Below are 6,159 nucleotides of genomic sequence, written 5' to 3' on the forward strand. Positions count from 1 at the left end.
CCCAGTCTGCTCTTCAATAAATAATTGTAAAAGGTCGTTAAAAGTTTATGGAAATATTATATCATTGTCAAACTGATTAGAATTAGATATATTTGTTTATAAGGGTTTATTAAAATTAGTTTTAACACTAATAATACATCACACAATAGTAAAATTTAATTTTCTCTTTTTAAAACATTTTTATGTAATATTAATAAGAGATGGTTCTGCTGTGATTTATCTTTGGTGGAAGTAGGGAACTGGAGAGAGAAATACTGTATTCCAGAAGAAAACTTTAGTATTAGATTAACCTTTGATTCCTGAGTGGCTATGTGATCACCCTTGGTATGAAGTTGTCCATGATGCCCCTCCTTACCATGAAGCAGCCAGAAAAATCAATAACCAGATTCCCCATGATTGGGAAACTGATAAATAAAAATGTGGGTGATTGAAGTTGTCCCAGTTGTCCCATAGAACTGATGTTTATCGTTTCTTTGAATAAACATAGAAATTTTCCCAGTCTTAAAACCGAGACAGTTACATTTGTTTTATCTGAGTTCCTTTCTAAGGAACCCAAGCATCAGGCCTTACAGATACTACCAAGGAACTGAAACTTACCAGACCATTGCATCTGTACAATGAGACACCAGACCCTCACCCATCATGATTGCCTAACAAGCCACCTGCTTTTTGTTGACCAACTTCTCTTCCTTACCCACCCTAATTCCTATTTTCCCACACATGGTTACATTTCCTTCCCTGCTATATAAACCCATAATTTTAGTCAGTCAGGAAGATGAATTTGAGACTGATCTCTCATCTTCTGTGGTGAAACACTTGAACAGAGCCTTCTTCCCTGGCAATACTCATTGTTTCAATGATTGGTTTTTTGTGTGGTCTGCTGCAGAACCCAGACTAAATCCCTAGGTCATTTCAGTAATTATTAAACTATAATGAATGTCCATTTCAATGTATCTTTGACCACTTTGATAATCATTAACACTTTAAAATCTTTGCTGTTTAAAATCAAAGTTTACGTTTGGTTATGTGAGTTTGCCTGAAATTACTTTGCTACTATAGTTGAACAGCCTTTCATTTATTAGTCTTTCACATCATTTGAAATATAATTTTTTATTTATAGTGATTTTATTAAATGTACATACAGTTTGAAAATTGCTGAACCTGGCCTTTGCCCTTGAATTTGAACAATATCTTTATAATATTTTAAATTATACCTGCTATTTGTTTAAAATATACAGAGAGAAAATTACAAAAAAAAGTAATTAAAATTCCACCATTGAAAAGTGGCTATTGTTATTTAGTGAGTGTATTTACAAAGAGATAGTCAGTGCTATTTAGTACGTAATCTTTTTATTTTCCAATGACTTATGTCAAAAGCATCATGTATTAAGTGCATATATATAGGTCTCTATTTCTGGATTTACTTTGATTTCTGGTTGCACATGAAGCATTGTTTTGACTTTTGCAGCTTTATTTATTTATTTATTTATTTTTATGAAAGAAAGAAAGAGAAAGAGAAAGGAGGAGAGAGAACAGGAGTCTTGCTCTATTGCCCAGGCTGGAATGCAATCTAAAAATAGGTATTAAAAACCTCCTTTATGCCGATAATTGTACTTAACAGCAGAGAGAGGAAGGAATAAGGGAAGAAAATAACAAACAAACAGCCAATCAATATTTCATTTAAATCTGTGAAATGCTATGCAAATGCTGAGGAGTGATTTACTTCCATTTATGTGGTCACCTTCAAAATAGGTGTAATGTGCTACTGAAAAAAATGTATGTTCTGTGGACCTGGGGTGAAGAATTCTATAAATATTTACTGAGTTTACTTGTTCCAGGTCTGAGTTAAAATCACAAATGTCCCTGTTAATTTTCTATCTCGTTGATCCATCAAATATTAATAATACGGTGTCAAAGTCTCCCACTATTATTGTGCAGGAGTCCAAGTCTCCTTATAAGTCATTAAGAACTTGTCTTATGTATCTGGGTGCTCCTATATTGGGTGCATATGTATTTATCATCATTGACTCCTGTTGTTACATTGATCCTTTTACCATTATGTAATGTCCTTCTTTGTTTCTTTTTTCTTTGTTACTATTAAAGTGTATTTTGTCAGAGATGAAAGTTACAACTCCTTTTTTTTTTTTTCTCTCCATTTGATTGATGAGTCTTCCTCCAACCTTTCGTTTTGAGTCTTTGTGTGTCCTCGCTTATGAGATGGATCTGGATGCAGCATACCAATGGGCTTTGACTTTTTATTCAATTTGCGTGTCTGTGTCTTTGATTGGGGTGTTTAATCCATTTAAATTTAGGGTTAATATTGATATTTGTGAATTTAATAGTCATTTAATGCTATCTGGCTATTTTGCCCATTAGTTGATATAGATTCTTCATTATGAAGATACTCTTTACCTTTTGGTAAGTTTTTGGGATGACTGATACTGGTTGTTCCTTTCTGTGTGTAGTGCTTCTTTCAGAAGCTCTTGTAAAGCAGGCCTGGTGGTGATGAAATCTGAGTGCTTGCTTGTTCACAAAAAATTTTATTTTTCCTTCATTTATGAAGCTTAGTTTGGCTGGATATGAGATTCTGGGTTGAAAATTCTTTTCTTTGAGGATATTGAATATTGACCCCCACTCTCTTCTAGTTTGTAGGGTTTCTGCTAAGAGATCTGCTGTGAGTCTGATAGGCTTCCCTTTATGGGTAACCTGACCTTTCTCTCTAGCTGCCCTTAGAATTTTCTCCTTTATTTCAACCCTGGTGAATCTAATGATTATGTGTCTTGGGGTTGCTCTTCTTGAGGAATATCTTTGTGGTGTTCTCTGTATTATCTGGAGTTGAGTATTGTCCTGCCTTACTAGGTTAGGAAAATTTTCCTGAATAATATCCTGAAGAATATTTTCCAGCTTAGATTCATTCTCTTCATGACATTCAGGTAAACCTATCAAACGTAAATTAGGTCTTTTCACATAGTCCCATATTTCTTGGAGACTTTGCTCATTCCCTTTTACTTTTTTCTCTCTAATCTTGTCTTCTTGTTTCATTTCATTAAGTTGGTCTTCAACCTCTGATATCCTTTCTTCTGCTTGATCAATTCGAGTGTTAAAACCTGTGCATACTTCGCAGCATTCTCGTATTGTATTCTTCAGTTCCATTAATTCACTTATATTCCTCTCTAAATTGTCTATTCTCGTTAGCATTTCGTCAAACCTTTTTTCAAGGTTCCTAGTTTCTTTACATTGGGCTAGAACATGTTCTTTTAACTCACAGAAGTTTCTTATTATCCACCTTCTGAAGCCTAATGCTGTTATTGGAACACACTCATTCTCCATCAGGCCTTGTTCCCTTGTTGATGAGGAACTGTGATCCCCTGTAGAGGGAGAGGCATTCTGATTTGGAGTATTCTCAGCCTTTTTAAGCTGGTTTCTTCCCATCACTGTAAATTTATCCACCTGTCGTCTTTGTAATTACCGATTTTCAAATTAGGTCTCTGAGTGGATGTCCAACTTGTTGATTCCTGGTGCCGAAATCTGAGCAACCCACTGCACCGGCTAAACAGTGGCATTAAGATTCTTGGTGCCTTTCTGCCCAGGAATCTCCAGCCTGGCTTCCCTCTTGAGTCCCTTTTTCAATCAGCTGAATGAGTGACTCTGCCTTCCCAGAGCTCCAAACATCGACCAAAAGGGGACCCAGTCCCGTTTACTCTGCACTGAGAACCACTGTGCCGGGGCACCAGCAAAACCGCCACACAGGCCACAAGAGTCGTGCTGGCGACCCCCGGGGCTTCTCCACTGGGAATCTCCTGGTCCACGAGCAAGAAAAATTCATCTGAAAGTGTGGTGTCCTCTCGTTCTCTGCGCTTTCACTGGGAGCTACAATCCTGAGCTGTTAGTAATTGGCCATCTTGGATCTCTCTCGACTTTTGTAGCTTTATGAATTCATCACATGGTGCTTCATACACCAGCCAGCCACATCCTAATTCCATGATTTATTTTTGTTACTGAATCATCTTATCTATTAGCAATTTATTGATAAATTTGTAATTTTTTAAAGTATTTCCCAAAAATATCAGATTTTTCAAGAGATTACATGTCCATACAAGTCAATTTTGAAAAAATTAATGCAAATTAATGCCATAATTATAATTGAGAATTATGTATCTAGTATATAATCTTGCTGGTTGTAGGGAAAAAAAAAAAAAAACTTCTGGTGTGTTCTTTTCCTGTATTTTTTCTCTGAATTTCCTCCAATCAGCTCATGAAAGCTTCTTAAAATTTGGTCACTTTTGTGTAGCAATCATTTTTATTGATTTTTCTTGAGAGTTTTTTCCTGGAAAAACAAAACAGAAGAAATAAATTGAAAAAGAACAACAAAAATCAAACATTCAGAAAAAATAAAAATTACTTTGTATGCTCTCTATTCACAATTGCAAGCTGATCCTCTCACCATCAGCTTTTTTTTTTTAACTTTTATTTTACGTTTAGGGGTATATGTGCAGGATTGTTATGTAGTAAACTGTGTGTCACAGGGGTTCTGTATACAGATTATTTGTCACTCAGGTAATAAGCAAAGTACTCCACAGGTTTTTCAGGGTTTTTAAAAATCCTTGAACTCACAAGATGGCTGATTAGGAGCAGCTCAGGATTGCAGCTCCAAGTGAAAGTGCAGAGGGTGAGTGGATGCTGTGTTTCCAGGCGGATTTTTATTGCCCAGAGACCAGGAGCTTCCCAGGTGGAGGAGCCCCACGGGTCGCCAGCGTGGTGGGTTTGGCCGGTGCAGCTGCTTTGCCAGTGCCCCGGGGCGGCGGTTCTCTGTACAAAATACATGGGCCTGGACACCATTTTAGCTGGTGATTGGAACTCTGGGAAGGCAGAGTCACCCATTCATCTGATTAAAAAGGGGACTGAAACAGGGAGCCAGGCCAGGAGATTCCCGGACCAAAAAAAAATGCAGTGAATCTCAGCACCGTTGTTTCAGCTGGTGCAGTGGGTCACTGCATGGGAAATCACACAGATTCTGGTGACTTTTCAACAGGCGACTGGAACACCTCAGAGAGAGTCGACCATTCAACTAAAAAAAAAAAGCTCTGAGTCAGGGAGTCAGGTGATCAGGCTCAGCTAATCCCACCCCCAGAAAACAACAGCAATTGGAAATGCTCTGGGTTGAGAGTTTCACAGCAAGCACAGCTGAACCTGGGAAGGTCCAGCTCTGTGGGGGAGGAGCATCTGCCATTACTGAGGCACTCCACCACTATGGAGGTAGTCCGCCACTGCTGAGGCAGCCCGCCGTTGCCTAGGCAACCCGCCACTACAGAGAGAGTCCACCATTACAGAGGTGGCTGACTTTGCCGAGGCAGTTCTAACTACACCCGTATAAACAGGACTGCAGGAAAGTTAACACGGCAGCTGGGTGGAGCCCACAGCAGCTCAGCAAAGCCTACGCAGGCAGGTTGTGACTAGGTTGTCTCCTCGATGGACAGAGCAGCCCTGATAAAAAGGCAGCAGCACAATGGAAACTTGTAAATAAAGTGCTAACTACCCAGGACAGAGCACCTGGGGAAAAAAAGGGGGGTGGTTTATGAGTTTCGCTGCAGCAGACTTAAACATACCTGCTCAGCAACTCTAAATAAACAACGGAGATCACAGCTCTGCACTTGAGCTCCTATGAAGGACAGACTGTCTCCTCAAGCAGCTCCCTGACCCCCGTATATTCAAAGAGTTACCTCATAAAGGAGAGCTCAGACTGACATTTGGCAGGTATCCTTCTGGGACAAAGATAGCAGAAGAAGAAACTAGCAGCAACCCTTAATGTTCTGCAGCCGCTGCAGGTGATCCCCAGGCAAGCAGGGCCTAGAGTGGACCTCAGCAGTCCTACAGCAGAGGGGCCAGACTGTTAGAAGGAAAACTAAGAAACAGAAGGAAATAACTCCATCATCAACAAACTAGACATCCACTCAGAGACCCAATCTGAAAGTCAACAACTTCAAAGATGATAGGTGGATGAATCCACAAAGATGGAAAGAAACCAGCACAAAAAGAATGAAAGCACTCGAAACCAGAACGCCTCTCCTCTTACAAGGGATCACAACCCTTCACCAGCAAAGGAACAAGGCTGGATGGAGAACGAGTGTGATGAAATGACAGAATCAGACTTCAGAAGGT

Source organism: Cebus imitator, unplaced genomic scaffold (genome assembly GCF_001604975.1).
Source record: "Cebus imitator isolate Cc_AM_T3 unplaced genomic scaffold, Cebus_imitator-1.0 Scaffold609, whole genome shotgun sequence".
Lineage (NCBI taxonomy): Eukaryota > Metazoa > Chordata > Mammalia > Primates > Cebidae > Cebus > Cebus imitator.